The sequence below is a fragment of the Alligator sinensis genome, unplaced genomic scaffold, assembly GCF_000455745.1.
Source record: "Alligator sinensis unplaced genomic scaffold, ASM45574v1 scaffold991_1, whole genome shotgun sequence".
In the NCBI taxonomy this organism is placed as follows: Eukaryota; Metazoa; Chordata; order Crocodylia; family Alligatoridae; genus Alligator; species Alligator sinensis.
In genome coordinates this window covers 568,210-582,447 of record NW_005842335.1, presented here as the reverse complement: position 1 = coordinate 582,447, position 14,238 = coordinate 568,210, and positions in this window count along the sequence as shown.

Here is a 14,238-nt window from a genome sequence, read left to right as displayed (position 1 = left end):
GTTGCAAAGAACTCGAAACAACTACACCAGGGCAGAAAGTCTTTGACACTGGAGATTTCTATGGTCTTCTCTCGTCCACTATGTGTAGGTGTTTCTATACCTAACAGTGCCCTGCAAGGATATCGTGGCACACAGGGCACCCCACCAGCCTCGTTGAGGATCACTACCTTCTCCTCTTTGTGCTTTTGTTCTCCTGAAAAATAGGAGTAACAACCCTGACCCACCTTTGCAAAGTGCTTCTAAACCCTGGAGTGAAAAGCAAGACATAAGCATAGACCGGTTATTGCTTGTGTGTGTCAGTAGAGAAAACGTGCCTTTATGACGCTCGATGAAGAATTATTAGGGCTGTGCAAAATTTCGCCACGTGTTTTGTTTCGAAGCTGTTTCAACGCGTTTCGAGCTCAAAACAGCAAAATCAAAACAAATCAAAAGGCTTCAAAACAGTTCCGAAACAAAACGAGGGCACTCGAAATGTTTCGAGTTTCAAAGCTGGGCTTACTTGGCTTCAGCACCAGTCCCAGGCAGCAGCAGCAGCCTCCTGTCAACCGGCGCGCAGATCCGGGGGGCCGCACCCCCAGGAGGGGTCCGGCACAGCCCCACGGCCCTCCTGGGGGTGTGGCCCCCGGGTGAGAGGAGGCTGCTGCTGCCAGCAAGTGTCAGGATTTGTGTTTTGAGGTGCAGTTTCCCAGAAACCCCTGCACCTATCTCCTTAAAACTTGGCAGGCTTCGTGCCCTCAGAAGGGGCTACCAACCCTTCAATTTTCATACAAAGCAGGCAAGAAATGACAAATTTTTAGGCATTTTCATTATTCCCCATTATAGCCTATGGGCGAAACACATTGAAACAGCGACACAGTTTCGACGAAACGGGACAGTGCTTCGAAATGAAATGAAACAGCGAAACGAATCACGGTCACAGCAAAACGCACCTTGAAACAAAACAACGGTGTTTCGCACGATCCTCATAATTATCATGTGAGGATACGTCTGGACACTTTTTAAATGATTCCCAACAATAGAAGAAAGAGGCAAGCTAATGAGTGAAATGAAGACGCACGAGATAAAAAATGGAAAGGGGAGGAAAACCAAACTCTTTAAGTTGTAATTGATAGAGGTTTCTCAGCAAATTAAACAACAGGAGCACAGCCCCGAAGTAGCCAGGTGTATTATAACAGCGGCTTCATGCATGTTCCTCTTGGAACATCTTGTAGGCTGGGCTGCCATTCAGGAGCTAGTGATCACAAGAAAATTCAGCAAGAGGTAATGACAGGCCGCTCGGGTGACACAGGCTAGGAGTTCAGAGACTAGCTGTAGAGGAGGAACAAGATGAAACAGCCGAACCAGAAATGCAAGCGCAGGAGAGGACAAATTGATGTGACATATGCAATAGGCAATTGAAGAGCTATGCACAGCTTTGAACAGAGGCAGATGCGCAGTGGCTCAGTGCCCCGGCTCTTTTCTAAAGATTAGGTTTGAATGAGCCATCAAGTCAGAAGATGAAAGGCCCGGAGGCATCTTGTTCTAGGCCCTAGCAGTCATTTGTCAAAGGACAAAATCGCTTGGTAATTCCATGCAACTGGCGGTTTTTTGGCTCAGAAGGATCCCCAGGTTGGAGCCGCAGGACACGATGCTGAGCACGCCGTAAAGCAGGACCAGGGGATCCAGTCCAGGAGGGGTGCTGGGACTGGACCGGAGGGAGGCCAGCAGACAATAAGCATGCCTGGAGGAGACCGGGGAGTCTGTGGGCCACAATCACAGGAAGCATCTGCAATTCACACCGAGCACCCAGAACAGTGTGACAGGAATGCATCAGACAGGAAAGTGCAAACGAATGGGGGTCCCCAACTGCTTCTCTTGGAAATGACATTGCCTGCCAAAAACCCAAGTCCTCTTGTGCTTCATACTACCCAAGAAGTAGTGGTCAATTATTATTTGCATGCGATAGCATCTACAAGCCCCGTTCACGGGCTCAGCATCAAAACACAGAACAAAACAGGATCTCTGCCATACAGAGCTTACAATCAAAGCCATTTCAGCTCCCGCACTCGGAGACCGGGCTGATCAAAGCTAATGTTGCATAAATGACAAGCATTATGCTACGGGGGCGTTGGGTGTAGCCAAGTTGGTCTAAGGACATAGGCAGACAAGGTTTTTTGAGTAAATGTGGTATCTTTTATTAGTTGGAAAAATGGTTCTTTGCCAGCTTTTGGGCACAAAGACCCTTCTTCAGGCAGAGGGAGAGTCTCCATTATGCTAGTGCTTGTGCACCATGGCAATAAGAGCTTTAAAAATGAATACATCAGACAAAGGATGATAGAGGGGAACAAAGAAGGATGAGCCGGAGAACGCTACAATCGCAGCACTCGGATCTGGAAGGCCAGACCCCATCCAAACCAGCCCAGCTGGTCCACAAAGGTGCAGACTGAACTCTGCCCCTCATTTCCACATCATGCCTGAAAAATTGGGCCTTGAAATCGTGAGTCGTTCACATGCTAATTGTCAACACCATTGTGACTCAAATAACAAGTTAGCTTGCCTTTGAAATCGGGTATGGAAATATAATCCTACTTAAGTGCTTTTCTGCTGTTTATGCCGTACAAAAGAGGCAAAGTTCGCAAACAATAGTCTATGCCCGCAGGCCTGCTGAGCTCGAGATAAGTGCGACTGTATCTCCAAGTTCTATTAGTAAATATAAATTATGCATTTCCTCTCGGGGTGTTAACAACCAGCAGGCCAGCCAATAAGCAAGCTCCAAAACTCTCCGGACGCCGGTAAACAAAGCAGCACTCTCAGCCTGTAGCGGCTAGTAAACTCCTCGCTGCTGCTTATCCAAAATTCCAGGAGCAGGAGAAGAAAGGGGGTAATGGATCCGGTTCAGCTCTTTAAAAATTCATCTCAGTGACTCCACTGTCTTTTTTTTTTTAATTTGTTCAGGGCCACAAACAAAGGGTGGTGTGTGTCTGCTGAAACCACACGAGTATACGTACGTGTGTGCGTAAAAACACACGTGCATGCACACAGCAATCAGGACTCATAGTAGAGATGGTATCTTTTATTAGATCAACAAGATTTTTGCAAAAAAAAATATATATATATATTTTATATATATATAGCATTATAGATAGCACTTTTTTATATATATATATATATATAAAAAATGTATTTAAAAATATATATATATATAAAATAAATATATATATAAAAAAAATAAAATACATCTGTACACAAGGGATTTCTTGTATCCGCGCATGCTGCTTCCCCTGAAACAAATGAATATGGAGCGTGAATTTCCCCGCGCAGAATTTTTGGCGCTCAATCACCCTTTGCTGACCGAGCTTGTGCACATGTTATAGGCTCATTTGTATTGGGGTTGGGGGCAGAGCAGCTGTTGTCTATTTTGGAACTTGTAACAGAAGAAAAATGAAGATCTGGCCAGGCCGCAGTGTGGCCCACTAAGCTAGTGAGGTCAGGATGTGCCCGTTCCTGCAGCCAGCAGCACACGGAGGAGTGATGGGGCTCGTATCATGCCTGGCTGCCATTGCCTCGACTAGCCCGGTATAACGGGAAGCACATTGCTGTGCTACCCTGGAGCAGCTCAAGGAAGAAACAGCGACATGAAGAATCATTGCTGCATCCCCAGACCCTCTTTGCTTTTTCTGGGCTGGAAATTCTTGCACCTTCTGCACCAGGCAGCTCACTCCCTTGCCACTTGCTCAGCTGATCACAGACAGCATGTGTGAGGTTACCTTCCCGACCCTCCTTCCCCACAATGGAGAGGGAGAAGCTAACATCAATGGAGCCTGCAGCCCTCCTTGTACCTGCAGCAGCGATTCAAGCCCGCTACAATGTACATCCCTTGATATCCCTCCTTGGCTGTCCTAGTACATGACCATTTTGCTTGGGAGACCAAGCGAACCCACCAAATAAAATCAGGGATTGTGTCTCACCAGAACGACAGAGGTTTGATCAGGGTACGCAATGTTTTATAGCAACGTAGAAAATAAATCCTGGTAACATTATGAATTTGTAGCAATGAGCCCTGTCTAGGCTCCCTCGTCTTTGTTATAAAGAGGTGGGGAAAACACACGACAAGGCAGGGACATCAGTGACCTTCTACTATACACAGCTCTGCATGCGTGCATGTGCGCCTTGGCACACGTGTGGAGAGAAAGAGCTGGCACACATTTGTATATGCTATTGTATATGGATGAAAGGATCCCAGGGTAGTAGCTCCACAATACTGCCCAGCGGCAGAAACAGCTCCTGAGATTATAGTATGTGGCCAGCAGCTGAAGGCTGACTGCAGACACGAGGCAAAGCGGAAGAAACAATTTTAACCCGCTGACATCTTTGTTTTCTGCGACTAGGACCATTAGGGCTGGTGCGTGTCTATCTGATTTATTCAGGGGGAAGCTGTTCCTATATGCAGTGACTAAGTAACTCATTGAGGGAAGCTTTTCCATCTCTCACAGATATCGTCACGATCGAATGCGCTCGTCTTTAACCCTACTCACCTCCAGCAGGCGTTTGGCAATTAGCTTAGACCATTGATTGCTCATTTGTATTTTCTAACTTACTTTCCTCGCTCCCTCGGCTCCGTTGAACACTTGTGTGAGGGCACATGTGAAGTCAGCGCTCCAGAAAGCTCCTGGATCGACAAACAGAACAGGTTCCGCATGGACGGCAGCTAGAAGTTTCCCAGGTTTCGCAGCCTTGCAAATACGTTTCAAACCTACTTCTGACAGTCCTCAGCCTTCGTGCAGACTGCCAGCCAGGGAGCAAATTTAGTGCCAACAGTTACTTAACAGGGCCATGCTAATGCTTTTCACGGAGGCCACCAAACAGACCTTGGATGGGCACAACCAGAAGCAGGTGGAACAAATTTGCAAGTGACTGCTCCTCAAAGGCAATTGTGCCTGTTTATTATTAAAACCCCAATCTACCTGCGAGGTCACTGATCTGTCTATCCAAGGTTATTCAATTCAATGAATTATTTGCTTGAGTTTTAATAACAAATTTGGATCATTTTCTCTCCGGGGTGGAGTCAAATTTGCAAGCTCTGCCCAGTCTCAGAAACAGGGTGCAGGGCTGCCTGGACCATGGGGTGATCCAGAAAAAAAAAGAGAGTTTTTCCTAAATAAAAGATGCCTTAGCATTGAGATTCAAAGCAGCAGGCAGCAACTTAAAAGCCTCTCCTTGAAATACCCAACATGCATCCTTCTCCTTGCAGCTGGTATCTGCTTTGCAATTCTCCTTGCGCTGCTGTGAGTCTCTGCTCCATGATTCTTTCGCGGAGAGCAAGGTGCTTGAAAATCACATTTTCCCTTGAGGTCTCCGCAGCTGTCTGCAATGTGAAGCTGACCATGTGCCTTCCAGCACGCTCTCATTCTGTAATACATATGCAATGATTTTGTCTCTTTTAATTTGCACCGGATCCCCTGGGTACGTGCACATGCCTACCACTTCTATTGTGTTTCAAACGATACCAACCTGTTGTCAAGAACAGAAATCTCATCACTTTTATCCGCTTCGTGTTTGTCATCCTAACACGCTCCCTCTCACCGCAGCCCTCTTATCTTAGACTTCAGCTTTAGGTTAATAGGGATTAAGCACAATTGCATGTGTAAACCTTGAGTAGTTGAGTCAAACCTTAAGGCTCAAGCCTTTTATGCTCCTACATGTGCAGACGAGAAGATTTTCTCGTGAGCAAGCTACAAACCAGTTATGTGACAGTGGCTCTCTAGGCTACCCCTCTTCTTATAGATTGCCTTTGTCACTGCCCGGAGGTATTTCTGCAACCATCTGCATTTTTGCATATGTCCGTAGCGGGTCCAGGAGAGCAGCAGGTGAGGACTCACGGACTATCCAGAAAGAATGGGAGGCATTAATGCAAAAACAGAGCATGCCTCTACGTCTGCTCCCGGGGACGGCGAGAAGGGATGTAGTGGATTTAAACTCCTAAAACATTTCTTTCCTCTCTTTGCTTTTTTATAAAAAGCTAAGTGGAATAATTTACTGAGCATTTTCTCAGGACTCTTGGGTCTCTTCTGTTCAAAGCAAACTCCTTTTGCTCATAATTTTTCCCAGCTTCCTTTGTGATACTTGCAGCTGGAATCCCATCTTCTCCTCCTTGAGCCTTTATCACTGTGTGCTACCCGGGTACCAGTGCCATCACAAACACATTGCTCTTTGTCTTCATCTGCTTTTCTGGACTTCCTTTTGCACTTAGCTTTTTATGCACTTGCACTTCATCCAAGTCTCTTACAGCTCTTAACATCAACTATCCTTGCTGTGAGACCCTGGAAGTAAGTAAACGTTTCCTCCCCTGCCGCGGGGGTATTATGAAGGCAGAGAAGTCAAGTGAGGTGGGTCAAAGGCAAGAAAAAAAACAAATCTCTGGCCAAGCCAGAATAAAACTCAAATTTTCCAGCTGGCAATCCTGAACCTTAACTGCTGGATTATTCATAGTGTTTTTCTCCTGGGAGGAAGAAAGAAGAAGTCAATGGTTAAGTGATGCAACAGGAAAACTTTATTGAACCTGCTGGACTTGCATGTGTAGACTCAGTGTTTCTCTGGCTTGTAGGCTGATTAGGCCTCTGTGGATATAACACAGTCTCTCTAAGCTTTGGCCTGGATAAAGTAGGCAAGGAAGAAACCCCAGCACACCCTCCTTTCTCCCTACCCAGATATTCAGATACAAAGTCTGCCCATCCGTTGTCCCTCAACAAATCACTTCCGATCCCTCTTCATGCTGCAGCCGTTGCAATAAAACCCTTACAACAAGCAAGCAAACTGTTGATGTGCAAAATCCTCGTGAGTGCAGATCTCAATGAGTTTTGCTGGCCAAAAAAAAAAAAAAAAAAATCAGATGCTTGGCGCTGAAACCTTCCAGGTGCCGCTCCTTCAAAACCTTCCCGTACAAAGCACATGCATTCAAAGGCAACTTAAGTACATTTTGTATCTGCGACAGCTGCATCCCCTTGAAACGCAGTCCTGAATTATAGACCGCGTTGCCTGCTCTTGCACTCCGGCAAGCAGAGTGAGGCGTCAAGTGCATCAATCGTATGCAACCGCCACGTCACTTAAAATATCTTCCTCCCTAAAATCCCTTGCCTCCTTTCTTCCTTCCCCTCTGCAACTAGAAGGCTTATCTGCAGGCTGTTGTTAGCCTTGATAAATTCCCCTACACAGCCTTCATCGCCGCGTCTAAACGGCTGCCCATCCGTGCATGAAGGGATGTGAAGTGAATGAGCAGCTTAGCTTTTAGAGCATGATTGGAAAATTCACCCTATATGTTAGGTTTTAAGATTACACATACACACACACAAACACCACATCCTAATTTAGTTAAAATTAAACCAAACTTAGTCATGCTATGCGGGCAACTCCAGTTGCCTGTTGTGAAAAAGCAGCCACTGGATGGAGAAGCAGCAAATATTGTGTCTGTATTTAAAACAGGGATGTTGGGAAGATCTGAGAACTTAGAGACTGGGATGCTATAATTGGCAGGCAAATTGGCTGGATGATACCTAGACTCTGAATAACAAAACCCTTAGAAAGTTGTAGCCTGATTGGGTGGCTGCAGTTTTTGCAGAGAAAAACCGCGCGTCTCTAGTCTCCTAGAGGTCTTGGAGCAAGTCCATCACGCGGCGGGCGAAGGAGACCCGAGGCAGGGGCTACGCGTATCCCCAAGGGATCCTCCCAGGCTTCATGCCCAGGGCCAGCGCCACTGCTGCAGGTCCAGGGAAAGCGAGGACTGTCTGTGGTAGGCCAAGCCCAAACTTCTGATAGCCCATGGGCCATATGGACTGGATCTGCTGGCTGGATGTGGCCCACGGACCGTATGTTTGACCCCCTGATTTAGCTCTTTCACAAGGTCTTGTAGAAGAAGCTATTAAAGAGTCTGGCATGGATTTAAAAAACTGGCTAGGAGCCAGGAAGGAGAGATGAGGATGAATTTTATTCTTTTTCCCTGGTAAACGGTTAACAGCTTGTGCTGCCTATTCTGCAGCGTTTTGTAATCAGCTGGAAAGGGGGGTGAAGAGGACAAGATGCAAACGATACTGCTATTCTTCAGATTCATCGGGTTCGGCAAGGACTGCGGGGAACTTCAGACCATGAGCAATGTGATAGCATGAAAACCCCACCACCCATGACCACCAAGCATTATATATACTTCAGATGCAAGTATTGACGCTACTCAAATGCCTCCCAGGGCTTCGTCTCCTCTCCACACTATCTTTTTTCTCTTCTTCTCCCTTCCCCTCGGCACCTAATTCCTCAACCCTTTGCATTTCAGTGGCACTGGCAAGCTGCTTCTGCCGTCACGCAGCCTGGACATGAGTAGGGGCGCACTGGAAATACATGGGAGTCTCCCCACTCTTCATTTTGGTGCTTGGTGCCATAGCCTGGGCACCCGCGAGAGCTGTGAGGAGCTGGAGCATGATCCGTGCAGGTAACATTTGGCAGGTAAACTGTGACGGCTCTAACACGTCTGCTGAGCACCTGCCAAAAGTGGATTTACAGAAGCTTGTCCTACACTTGGGACAGAATAATTGCATGCACAAATACAAACTAAGGAATAACTGGCTAGACTTCAGTCCTGCAGAGAAAGACCTGGGGTTACAGTGGAGTATCAGCTGAACACGAGCCAACAGTGTGCTCTTCTTATTGCAAAAAAGCCAGCTGAATCCTTCGTGGTATGAACAGCAACGGCTTGCAAATCGATTCTTCCACTCTACTCAGCATTGGCGAGGGAGTCCTGTGTCCAGTTTCGGGCCCCGCACTTCAACAAAGATGGGGACAGGTCCTAAAGAGTCCAGTGGAGAGCAACAAAAATGGATAAAGGTCTGGGAAACAGGACTTAGGAGGAAAGGCTGAAAGAGCCGGGTGATTTAGTCTGGAGAAGAGAAGACTGAGATGGAATTTGATAATGGGCTTCAACTCCCTGAAGAGCACTTATAGAGAAGATGGGGATAGACTATTCTCTGTGGCTATGGAGGATAGGACTAGGAGCAATGGCCTCAAGCTGCAGCAGAAGAAATGTAAGTGTAAAGATTAGGAACAATTTTCTGCCTATGCGGGTGATTAAGCACTGGGATGGGCCGGGGGATCTCCATCCCTGGGTATTTTGAAGAGCAGGTTGAACAGACACCTGACTGTGATGGTCTGAGCAGGGATAACCCTGCCTGGAGCAGGGGGCTGGACTGGATGACCTGGTGAGGTCCCTTGCCAGCCCAACGTCCTTGTGATTTTCCTATGAACTTGGCCCACTGCAGGTAAATCATCTTGATAATGAAAGAAGGCATCGACGCTAATCTGCCGTCTTTCTCACCGCCAAATTTTAAATCCCAGAAACAGCTGAGAACAAGGTAACGGCAAAAACGCATCGTGTTGCCACTTTCACTCAAACGTGCAGAATGGTCATTTAAAGTTTCCTCAACACTTACATTTTGGGAAAGTTATCGTCAACTAAAAACAGTCACGTCGTGGGAAATGCAGGGCAACCTTAACTGCAGGCATCATTATCTGCCCCTCTGGCGTGGAAGAAGGAGATCAGGAGCTTCTCCCTTATAACACAAGAACAGGCTCGTGTTGAAATTGGGAAGTGAGGAATTCAAAGTTGGCGAAGGAAACTTTTTTCACCCTTTAGTACTGCACAAGCAACCCAAGGGAACCCAGGAGTGAAGGAATCATACCCCCAACAGCTGACAAGAAGGCTTTGGCATTATCTTACCTGTGCTATACAGTATTTACCTCCTCTAGTAGTGTAGTCTGGAAGAGCCCGAGGGCTGGAAAATACAAAACTTGTCATTTGTCATCTTGCTTGTTTTATGACTCCTAGGTGACTCCCCAGTGCGCCATCTCATGGCAGTCCACGTTGGCCAACGCAAGACCATTGAGTGGTGCTCAACCTTGTTGCACTGCAGGCACCCCTCATTTGACATGAGGTCCCCCCGATATAACTTTTGTGAATTGAGTAGCACCTACTTTCAAAAATCAGTGTCGATATTCCTGCTTTTACCTTGCAGAGGATCCAGGCAGTAGGAGTGGGGGATAGGCCAGGCAGGGACAAGCCGGAGCCAGTATGTATCTGCTTATCTCCTCGCATCTCGTGGCACCCTTCACAGGGTCTGGAAGCACCCCCGGGGGCGGTGGCACCCTGGTTGAGAAGTACTGATGTGGAGGATCGCAGATGCCAAGTGTCCGTGGCTTGCTCTGCGACTCGTATAAAGAGCTTATGTGGTGCAAAGTCTCATGATAACTCCCTGCACCCTGGATATAGTTCACCCTACCGGAAGATGATGCTGATCGCTTGCCTGGGTGTCAGGGCGCTGGAGAAGGAAATCCCGCACACTGCTATAAAAACCAGGCGATCGACTTCTTATAGACATTTTACCGGCAATACTTGGGATCCGCGTGCACTAGGCGTCTGCAGCACAGTCGGCCTTTTCCAGCATCCGTGTTCCCTTTATTCCTGGTCTTAGACAGCAGACAAAAATTTTTCCCAATGTGAAACATAACTAGAAACATTTTCTGTCTATTCTCGGGGATGTCTTGAAAGCGGTAACATCCACTCCCTCTCAGAGGAAAGCGAAATGACGGTTATTACCAGCTACCGTTCCCATCAAAAGAACAAGTCTGAGGCAGGGGCTGGGAGCTGGGGAGCAGGATGAGCAAGAAACATCTTTTGGCTCAACATCCTGAAAGCAATTTTAGACGCATTTCTCTTCTTCACCTACTGATTTCACTGCAGTTTTCCAAAACGCACTAGTAAGAAAACACAGAGAGGTGATTGCACCGACGCGAAGTGTGAACTTAACAATTACGGTGTGTGTCAAAAATAATAATAATAATGACAACGACTACGGAAAAACAAACTCATACTTTTCTGTGCTGGGAAATACATATTTTGTCAAATTCCCAGGGAAGAAAAAGAAAAAAATTCCCCAGGCCAAAAGGTAAAACTAATTAAAGCTAGTAAACCTTTTGCATTTCAGAGGTCTCTTGTGATCAGAGTTTAATAGAGTTTGGGAATTATCAGCTGAGCCATGGAGGTTCTGCCTTTGTTAGCTGACGGGCATCCATCCCTGAAAATCAGGTTCAAGGAGGCTTTAAGCAGGCACCCAGAAATGGAAGCACTCCAAACTATTATTATATCATTTAATTTTCATACTTTCATTAATGTAAAGAGTAAGTTGCAGTTGCGCCTTGCAGCTCTCGCTCCCATTTTGCTAAGCACAGTAGAAGCACACAATGGAGTGTCCTGGTTGCCATTAAAGGGTTTTGCCTTGAAAAATTCATCTGAGCCACTATCATGTAGGTTTTCATTCTTAGATCTCAGATTCCCCTTTGACGGATGGAAAAACGGGGATATGGAGAGCATGGCGACTTACCCAGCTCCTGGTTCCTAGTCCAATGCCGCTGTAACAAGATCATGCAGTATCCAACAGTGAAGAGCACAAAAGATAGCAGGATGGATCTCTATCTAGGTCTCAAAATATTCAATGCCCAGGGCTCAGACTGGGATGAAATGGCTCGTGTGCATTTCCAAAAATGTAGATAAATACTTCTTAGATCTTGCTCCTGGCTCGCAGCATTTCCCCGTGCATTTAAATTGCACCCTCACATTCCCACTATGGAAGCAATTTCTTCAGCTGCCTCTGCTTGATATTGGTTTTTAGGTGAAGATAGAGGCCTAATTTACCCCTTGAGTAACTCCACTGAGCCTCCTTAGAGACGGGGATGAGCTAGGGGCAGGGTAGCAAAGGTGACTGTTTAGGAAAGGCATCCTCCCAGTTGCAAACTATGGCAGAGGTTGTGAAGCGCAGCTATAAGTTGACTGTACAGCCCAGGGCTCATCCTGCTCTTCCTCACCTCCCTGCTTGTCTGCCTCCTTCTCTGACCGGCCTTTGTCACTTCTCTGGGTAGTAGCTAGCACACGACGTGGCTCTGCACCTTGACTGGGAGCCACCGATGTTATTACAGTAATAAAAATAATTGCCTGGTAGCAATTCGCTCACATATGCTTGCATGACAAGGAACGATCTCTCTCAAACTGCCAGCTCTTCAGGCTACCTTTCGTTCCTGCACGTCATCACCATCATAAAAGTGTCGCAGGTCAAACGAGGCACCCGGTGGTAGTGGGACAAACGACTTGCTCTCGCAGCGCATGGGGGGCTTGTAATTGGAGCACAGCGCGGAGCCCTACCGGCGATGTGCAAGACGGCGCAGAAATTCAGCTCGCTCTCAGCTGGGTTGGCTCTGCTATGGCTGCCGGAGATAAAAAAGCAGGAACTTCAGCTTACTGTAGTGACTAAAGTGAATGGATAAGACAGCGAATACGCGCCAGGGAGCAGGTCCGAGGGCTGGAGGAGACGACGTTTTCAGTCGCTTTCAGCACGGAAGTGCACTGTAAGATTTCACACGGTCCATGAAAAAATGTCTAGTCCCTACCAAGCTTCCTATGCTTGTCAGTGCGAACGTCCTTCCAAACCAATAAAAAAATGGTGGGGGGGAGGAATAATCTATTATTTCCAACCCATCGGTATTTGCTGCACAGAAAAATACAGGGTCTTCAGGTCACCACGTGCTGGAATTTGTCCTACATCTCTCCCATGTTTAGTTAGTCCAATAAAAGATCTCTCAAACCTTTGCCTCTCAAACCTTAGGGTCGGAAGGGACCTAAACAGATCATCAGGTCCGACCCCCTGCCCCGGGCAGGAACGGGTGCCGGGATCATATCACCCCAGCCAAATATCCGTCCAGCCTCCTCTTGAAGACCCCCAAGGTAGGAGAGAGCACCATCTTGGACCATCAGGGCCGCGACACCGCTCCAACCCAACAGAAAAATATAGTCAAACGTGCAAACCAGAACGTGCTCAAAAGGCTTCAAAGTAACTTCCCGTATTTCGGTTGCAAGAGCTCTGCCTCCAGGCTCTATTACAACAGACAGTTTTGCTCGAGACGTCTGCTCTCCCAAAGCTGGAAGACTTAAGTTCATCCACAGAAACCACTATGACTTCTAAACCACGCACTGACATCCTAGACAGTCCCAATTTCCTGTCCCAAATTTTCTGAAGAGGGTTTTGATAGCAGTTGGAGCAGGCTCCCCCACAAACGGTTGGTTCCACTCTCTCTCCGCACCATCCGCAGCTCAAAGGAGAGAAAATGGAGCAGAGCGAAGATGGGAAGGCAGCATCTATGGGTCAAGAACTGAATGAAATGAGAGGTCTTCTTAGCAGTAACTTACCAGAAAGGGATTTGGTGGTAGGGGTCTGCTATAGACCCCCACACCAAGGGGAAGAACTAGATTCAGGGCTGCTGAGGCAGCTCTCGGAGACCATAAAAACTAAGGAGGCGGTAGTCATGGGGGACCTAAACTACCCAGACATCTGCTGGGAGACGCAGACGGCAAAGTCCCACCGTTCACACAGGTTCCTATCCTGTGTCCAGGACCTCCACCTGACGCAGGAGGTACACGGTCCCACTAGGGGGAATGCCTTACTGGACCTGGTATTGGCAATGGGGGATGTCATGGTTGGGGACCTACAGATCGGTAGCCATCTGGGGAACAGTGATCACCTAATAATAGAATTCACCATAAGACGTCGAGTGGCTAAGGTAACTAGTAGGGTGAAAGTGCTAGACTTTAGGAAAGCTGATTTAAGTGAACTCAGGCGATTGGTCAAGGACGCACTGCAGAGTAGGAGTTTTGAAGAGATGGGAGCCCAGGAAGGGGGGCTGTGCCTTAAGGAAACGATCCTTCGGGCACAAAGGGAAGCGATCCCGATGCGGGGAAAAAGGGGGAAAGGGGCCAAGAGGCTTCCTTGGCTGACCAGAGAAATCCAGGGCAGCCTAAGGGCCAAAAGGGGAGCATATAAAAAGTGGAAACGGGGAGAGATTACCAAAGAGGAATATACCTCCTCTGCTCGTGCTTGTAGGGAGGCAGTTAGACGGGCCAAAGCTACCATGGAGCTGAGGATGGCATCCCAAGTAAAAGACAACAAGAAATTGTTTTTTAGATATATAGGGAGTAAAAGGAAGGCCCAGGGAGGAATAGGACCCCTGCTAAATGGGCAGAAACAATTGGTGACGGACAGGGGGGACAAGGCTGAACTCCTCAACGAGTTCTTTGCCTCAGTGTTCCTAAGTGAGGGGCAGGACAAGGCTCTCACTGGGATTGTAGAGAGGCAGGAGCAAGGCACCAGACTGCCATGCGTAGACCCTGAGATGGTG